Raw genomic sequence first — 8,487 nt, forward strand, 5'->3', positions numbered from 1 at the left:
TTGGAACCCCGCACATAGCTGGCAGTATGCCCTGTCTGCCAGGGCAGATGCTGCATGGTCCGGCCCTAAACATGCGACACAGTCCTCATGAGGGTCGCTGGCAGGCAACTTGGCCTGACAGGTCACACAACGGTGGAACCCAGACATATTGACGTCAAAGACGAGAGCCGAGGTGCGCGCGTCGAGCGCCGAAGCGCTGGGCACCAAGCGTCAAGCACCTGATGTGCGTGCGTCGAGCGCCGCCGCGTCGAGCGCCGAGGCGTCGAGGGTGCGTGCGTCGAGCACCGAGCGCCGAAGCGTCAAGCACCGAGGTGCGTGCGTCGACGTCAAGGGTGCGCGCGTTGAGGCGTCGAGCGCCGAAGCGTCGAGCGCCGAAGCGTCGAGCACCGAGCGTCGAGCGCCGAGCGCCGAAGCGTCGAGCGTCGAGCACCGAGCGTCGAGCACCGAGGTGCGTCGAGGGTGCGTGCACCGAGCGTCGAGCGTCGAGCGCCGAGCGTCGAGGCGCGTGCGTCGAGCGTCGAGGGTGCGTGCGTCGAGGCGCCAAGCGCCGAGCACCGAGCGTCGAGCGCCGAAGCGTCGAGCACCGAGCGTCGAGCACTGAGGTGCGTCGAGAGTGCGTGCACCATGCGTCGAGCGTCGAGCACCGACGTTGATGGAACGTGCACCGAGCGTCGAGCACCGAGCGCCGAAGCGTCGAGCGTCGAGCACTGAGCCCCAAGTGCAGAAGCACTAAGCACCAAGCGCAGAAGCGCTGCACAAAGCGCCGAAGCGCTGCACCAAGCGCACAAGCGCTGACACCAAAAGCGCCGGAGCGCGAGCGCCGAAGCGCGAGTACCGAGCGTGGAACGCAAGCACAGACGCCTAAGCGTCAGCTGACCCGCCAAGCGGAGACGCAAAGTGCTGGTACAGTGTCTGGTGCTGTGCAATGCCTACCTGAAGGTGCTGGGGATTTTGCACGTTGGTGGTTGTCTTCCTCTGTATAGTGAAGGGAAAAACTTTTTTTTTTTTTTTTTTTTTTTTTTGTGGACGCTGCAAAGGGAAAGGGAGTGTAGTGCAATACCACGTGGCGGGAACGCGCCGCGGGGGGGAACACTGCAGAGCAGACTACCCGCACACACACACGGTATAGCCTAAGCTAGACCGAGGATGCAATTGCGCGTGGCCAAGGCCAACGCAACACGCGTCCGACACACAATGTAATATATAATAATATATAATTACACAATAAATACAATATATATAGAATATATATATAAAAAACCCACACAGTAAATAATAAAAGAACAGAGGAAAGACGGGGAGACCACGAAGAACGCAATGCCGAAGCAAAGCGAAAAGGAATATATAATGTAAACACAAAATATATCCTAAAATAATACAAATACACAATAATAACAATAATAACTGAAATAAACTCGGAGAAGGGGATAAACCGGCTTCTCAAGCCTAAGCTTAGTGAGTACAATCAGTTAAATTAGCTCTAAGTCCTACCGCTACCGATGCTGAAGGCAAAAGAGGAAGTGACTCTCCGCGCGCTGCGTATAGTAAGCTCCCAAGGGGGCGGGCTTACACGGCAGCTTGCGTGGAGGCCTATCGGCAGCTTTGACATAAAGCTCAGCCAATCCCTACTGCCTGACGGCAATGTCCCATACCTTGATGGTTATTTTCGACTTGAAAGGGAACTGCGAGAGACAGGGAGTGTGCCACAGAAGAGAGCCAGAGAACCAGAGAACCAGAGAGACGGCAGAGGAGAGCTGCAAGAGCCACAGGAGTCCCTGAGAGAGCAGAGACGTGGAGAACAGAGACCGGGATCCAAGAGGAATCTTCAGGACTAAATGTATTAGTAGAACAAGCAGGCTGTACTGGAGAGTTGATTCAGGACTAAACAAGTGCAGTTTAAAAGGGAAGTAGCCTGACCACTTTTAATGATTAGTACATTGCCTAATAGGGTTTATGACCCGCTTGCTGTTTAGGGACCCTAGTGCACCTTTATATTTTCTCTGCTAGAGTGATACCTGTGTTTTTAAAAGGAGATAAACCCAATATGTGGTATTTGCCTGTAACTTGTAATTTATGGTTCTTGCACCTGTTCTATTGATATAAATATCTATGATAGAGAGTGGTATTTTGGGGTGTTGCTTTTTAAATTACCTGTGGCTATAGGTTGTGCTCTTAAATATATGGATTGGTATAGTTAACTATATTTTAATCTCTGTTGGGGTGTTTTGTATACTGCATAATTGTGAGTCACTCAGTGCTGTTGCTTTTTTTTTTTGTCTCCAGGGGGGGTGCCTGCCATATCCAGGGAGGAGCTTGGCACCAGTGTGGGGGGGTCACTAGCTGCACCTTTTCCTGGAGCGGTTGATGAGGATCCAGTGGTGTCTATTGTGACTTTGGCCTGAAATTCATTTCTTTTGTATACTTTTGCACCCTAGCAAAGTAGTGGGTGCTTTTATTATTTTCTTTTGATACTTTGTGCACTAGTAAATTGGTGTGTGCCTTGTGTTTTTTTTATTTTTATTTTTGGTAACCCTTGGTACTATAGAAATTGTATTATCATATTTTAATGATTTTTATAAGGATAATAAACATTGTTTATTGCGAAATGGTACAACTGTCTGCCTTTCTTGTCATGGTCGATCTGTTCTGAGTTCCAACTGGTCATAATTACGAACCTGTGTTTTAGGGTTGCTAGGGTCCTAGTGCCCCATATATTTAGTCACTAGGTGGCGTAGTTGGCTACTGTTTGAATTTTAACCCCAAAAGAGTGTCCCGTGACATAAAGATAAATGCACGTTTTTTAGGTTTTGTTGAAATTCAGGATCAAAGCGTTTCAGGAATTGAATATGAAATTCTAAAGTGCATAGAGAGCAAAGGTTTGGAATTAAATAAATGCCGGGGACAAGGCTTTGATGGAGCAGCAACAATGAGTGGCGTTTACAGTGGTGTACAAGCTAGAATCACTGCAAAAGAGCCGAATATGTACATTGTGCAGCACACAATCTGAATTTGGTGCTAAATGATGCAGTTGTGAACGTCCATGAAGTGTCATGTTTTTTTGATGTGATGCAAAGACTATATACGTTTTTGGCTGACAGTGTTAAATGCTGGGTAATTCTTTCACGCGTGAGTCAGGGGTGCATTTGAAAAGAGTCCAATGAAAAATGTCCAATGCATTGGTCATCCCATTATGAGTCTTTGATAGTCTTGTGTTTTTGCTACATGGACATACTGAAAGCACTGACGAGGATCATTCTTCTGTCAAGAAAAAAAGATGAAGTGTCTGAAGCGCTGGGGCTTAAAAAGAAGCTTGAGTGTTTCCAGTTTGTTTTTGTTGTAGTCCTTGTCATTGACTGTCTTTGTTGGATGTGGTGTATTTAGTTATTTTATAAGAACATAAGAAAGTTTACAAACCAGAGGAGGCCATTCAGCCCATCTTGCTCGTTTGGTTTTTTAGTAGCTTATTGATCCCAGAATCTCATCAAGCAGCTTCTTGAAGGATCCCAGGATGTCAGCTTCAACAACATTACTGGGGAGTTGGTTCCATACCCTCACAATTCTCTATGTAAAAAAGTGCCTCCTATTTTCTGTTCTGAATACCCCTCTAATCTCCAAACTCATAGGTCTTGAAGCTCCCGAGTGGCGCATCCAGTAAAAGCACTCGCTAGAGTGCAGGATGCGCTCTATAGCCTGGAAGTCGCCGGTTCGAGTCCAGGCTATTCCACAGCCGACCGTGGACGGGAGCTCCCAGGGGGCGGCGCTCAATTGGCCGAGCGTCGTCCGGGGGGAGGGAGGGTTAGGTCGGCCAGGGTGTCCTCGGCTCACCGTGCACCAGCGACCCCTGTAGTCTGGCCGGGCGCCTGCGGGCTTGCCTGTAAGCTGCCCAGAGCTGCGTTGTCCTCCGACGCTGTAGTTCTGAGGCGGCTGAACGGCGAGTCTGCAGAGTGTAAAGAAGCGGGCGGCTGACGGCACACGCTTCGGAGGACAGCGTGTGTTCATCTTTGTCCCTCCCGAGTCAGCGCAGGGGTGGTAGCGGTGAGCTGAGCCTAAAATAATTGGGCATTTCAAATTCGGGAGAAAATAATTAAAACTAATTGTCAACGACTAAATAAAAAAAAAAAAAAAAAAAAAAAAAAACTCCTAGGTCTTTTTCATAGTTCCCTTCTTCAATTTCAGTATCCTATCCTATATTTCCTATATGATATTTATAATGCACATTTTTATTGCCTGCGTGCAGTACTTTACACTTTTCTCTATTAAATGTCATTTGCCATGTGTCTGCCCAGTTCTGAATGCTGTCTAGATAATTTTGAATGACCTTTGCTGCTGCGACAGTGTTTGCCACTCCTCCTATTTTTGTGTAGTCTGCAAATTTAACAAATTTGCTTATTATTCCGTCTCTGACTCAGGAATTGCTACCTCACTGCTCACACACTAGATCTGCTAACGAGTCGTGTCGCCACCTGTTCCGTCTCTGACAGGAATCTCTGACTCCTCACTCTGCTTACACGCTGGATCCGCTGCAGCCGCTCCTCACCGTACCGCTCCGTCTCTGACTCGGGAAACGCCGGATTCTGGAACTCTGCTTTGCACGCTGCGTTTAATGGAAAGCTCTTTGTCTTGTTTGGTTTTCAAAATACTTTATTCAAATAGTAAAAGGAACACAAAATAACAATCTTCAATACAGGAATCCAAAGGATCCCTGGGTCTGACTCCTGGCACTGAGCTCAGTACAACTTTTCATTCACATTTCCTGGGGTTAAATTGCCCTAGTTCCGCCTTAGTCCTTGTAGCAGGCAATCTATATAATGTAAGGCGTCCTTATCAATACTCTCTGATTGGTCAAAATCCTACAGAGCTTGGCTCCCCTCAGTCTGGGCTCACGCTGCGACTAGATGGTTGTCAAGTGTACCACAGCGTGTGTGACTAATGCTTTTGCGTTCTTACATTCAATTGTATTGTACATAATTATAACAAACTAACATTCAATAGTGTCTGATTACAACATCATATAGTACATAAAAACAAGCATTCAATTGTGTTCAAGGATTTCAGATAATACTGCATATATTTGCCTTTTAATACAGTGTTGCAATTCCTGCAATATAGTAGTAATAAAACATAGCTAATTTGCTTACAGTCCTGCAGTGTAAATTTTTAGACTCTGTGAATTGTGTCTCTAAAATGTTACAGGGAGAAACATTTCAAACATTTCAGAACTGATTCAAAGTGCCGCTGAAACACTGACAGCCTATCGCAATGACTTTGAGAATGCATGGGAGACTGCGGTTTCCCTTGCATTAAAATGGGGCATTGACTGCAAATTCGAACAAAAGAGAGTCCGAAAAGTGAAATGACAATTTCACGATTTAAGCGAGGATCAGAGACTAACAGATCCAGAGGAAAATTTTAAAGTTACAGTGTTTTATTCTTGTTTGGACATTGTAACGCAGCAGCTGGTAAACCGATTCCGTGGCGTGGACGCGATTGTTCAAAGATTTGGAATTCTACAACCACAGACCCTAGTTTATGTGCCAGATGATGAGCTATTTTCCAAAACAGAAGAGTTCCACAAAATGTACAGCAGTGACATGCTGCCATCATTTCCAAGTCAAATACTATGTTTCTGAGCATCACTAAAGGATAACATTCAGAAACTTACTTCAGTCAGAGATAACCCATCTCCTCATTGCTGAAAACACTGCCTTGTCATCTTCTTCGCTTGACGTCTGCACAGCATGTTTTTTGTCTTTAACTATTCCTGTCACCGTTGCCACTGCCGAGAGATCATTTTCTAAACTTAAGCTGATTAAAACATACACCAGAAGTACCATGTGTCAAGAAAGACTATTTTAACTAAGGCTTGGTAGGTACATGTATTTACTCAATATTATAGTTATGTGGCCCAATTTATTATTATTTTTTGCTATGAGACATGTGACATTCTATGTACTCCACTGCCTGTATCAATTGTTATTTATAATTCTAAGCTCATGCATGGTGGTAGAATCCATTGATCATAAAATATATAAATATATATTTTTTAAAAGAGTGAAACGGGGGGGGGGGGGGCATCAAAAAATCCTTGCGCTGTATCACATAGTGATGCATCACACGTGCAACTCGCAATGTCATTTTAATAAACTCACATACGTTTGAGGTACTTCAAGATACCAATACTGTTTCACAAAGCTCCTCATGCACGCTATTACAAAAAGACACACAATTCTGTTCCATACACACAAACACACAGCGTGAATGCATACATGGTTATTTCATAGCCTTTCCTGTGCATGACCTGCATCCAATTCCATTGTTTTTCTTAAATTGTCTGGCTTCAATTGAAATCTGGGGCTTCATGCATCTCTAACCACTGTGGAAATAAGAAATAAAATACTGCAAAATGATATTCTTCTAAGATTGTAATTCACTGTTGTGAATTCAATGGAATTACAGCTATGGCCAAAAGTTTTGCATCACCCTATTAAATGAACTCATTTTGCTTCATAAAGTCGAATGAAAACTGCTGAATAATGTTATGTTAACATATTGAACTACATACCGCTTTGTAGTTTTCTAGAAAGTCTAGGTGATGCTAAACCTTAGGCCATAGCTGTACAGTCTAACTTTAAGGGTGCACAGACCCACTATATTGTTAATAGCACACCACTAATAACATCAGTGTATTAGATACATTTCATTATGAATCCAGACTTACTCAGTAAGCAGAATGCCCCCTGGCTGAGCCTCCCCCAGCAGTGTATTAGATACATTTCATTGTGAATCCAGACTTACTCAGTAAGCAGAATGCCCCCTGGCTGAGCCTCCCCCAGCAGTGTATTAGATACATTTCATTATGAATCCAGACTTACTCAGTAAGCAGAATGCCCCCTGGCTGAGCCTCCCCCAGCAGTGTATTAGATACATTGCATTATGAATCCAGACTTACTCAGTAAGCAGAATGCCCCCTGGCAGAGTGTCCCCCAATGTGCCCTCATGTTCAGCATGCAGCTCTCAGTTGACTGTGACTTTCTTGTGCATTGCACAGTGCTCTGTCCTGAGGGAAGGTTCACTGTCCTGCCCCTTCCTCTTGCTCACAGCACACTGATACAATGACTGGTTGTTATTTTAAATGCGACTGGTGGCTGAGTACCAGTTAGAAAAAAAAGCATTAGGACAAACCCTTTGCGCTGATTAGTCCAAAACACTTAACACTGTATTAGCAAAACGGGCCTGCCAAGAGAAAGTCCTTGGTGTTGTAATAGACTCACTGACATCAGGAGCCAGTATTACTACCATATTTCTTTACTATCACATTGTTTTCCCATATCCATTTTATTTCATGGTAGCAAATGCGTGACCAGAGATGTAATCCCCTTCCTTATGTGTTTCCTTATGCAGAGTTGAAAAGCTGGAAAATAAATCTTTAAGACTGCACATAGAATACTGCGCATTCCAAAAATTAGACAGTTTTTCTAAGTGACATGCACTTACATGAATTAATAAGAAATAATGACTCGTTTACAATTTGTAATTTTTAAACCTGGCAGCATTTCCTGCAGTTTCACTGTACTGTGAGCCTTGCCACAAAAAGCTTGCCACTTCAATTCCAATGCATTAGTCCATCACAACCGCAGCATAATGTATTGAAACTCAAAAGCATGTTGAAAATAGGAAATGGGAGCAGCTCACTGTGGCAAAGCTACAGACCTTGTCTTCGGTTTCAGCTTTGTGGTCAGAAATGAAACAAGGATGTTACCTGTGTTGGATACAAGGTTGCTAGACCATCATCTCAACCTGCATTGTTTTATTTAAGATTAACCAGAAAGTCCTTATCAACTGTATTTCCAAGAATAATACTTGCCCCAGAACAGATAGGAAATCAGAAACCTCAGAACTTTCATCGGCCAATCAGGAAGCTCTCAATAGAAACAAACTGCACATTACAGAGTGCCCTGCCCTGGGGGAAGAATCCTGGCCTCTTCCTGTTCTCCACACCACTATTAATATGATTGGCTGGTATTTTAAATGCTGCTACTTGTGGCCAAGTATCAGTTAGAAACAGTTTTCAATGTGAGGCACAAAGCCATACTGATACATTTTTACAACACTAACAACTTTTTGGACACTTTTTGTATCAGAGAATTAACAAAAATCACAAAACCAACAAAAAGAAAATGTTCTAAAATTACTGTTATAGAACCCAGGCCTAAATATTTGCAAAGGCACCATTATAGAGATCTCAATGGGCTCTATTCTAAACAATGACCGATCCAATAAATACCAACATCAGTTAATTGGTCTGACTTTTTCCATGGTATAGCATGTTGGAGGTGCAATAACACCAATAACAGACTAGGGGGCATTAGTGCTGTTTTGAACAAGCTCAACACAGACTGAAATATTTCAGCAACCCAGCCAAACAGTGCCATGGACTAAACATGAAAAAATACCCCTCTACTGCTAATCCCACCCACAAGAGCCTAT

The 8,487-nt window shown here is 44.1% G+C and overlaps 1 long non-coding RNA gene across 1 annotated transcript; it reads left to right on the forward strand.

Moving 5' to 3' along the window:
- Positions 1-1,690: 1,690 nt before the first annotated feature.
- Positions 1,691-2,606, forward strand: LOC131723162 (uncharacterized). Its single transcript, XR_009320155.1, has 2 exons — positions 1,691-1,837; positions 2,284-2,606. It is a non-coding gene; the product is annotated as an uncharacterized LOC131723162 (long non-coding RNA).
- The last annotated feature ends 5,881 nt before the right edge of the window (positions 2,607-8,487 follow it).

Source organism: Acipenser ruthenus, chromosome 53 (genome assembly GCF_902713425.1).
Source record: "Acipenser ruthenus chromosome 53, fAciRut3.2 maternal haplotype, whole genome shotgun sequence".
Taxonomy (NCBI): Eukaryota; Metazoa; Chordata; class Actinopteri; order Acipenseriformes; family Acipenseridae; genus Acipenser; species Acipenser ruthenus.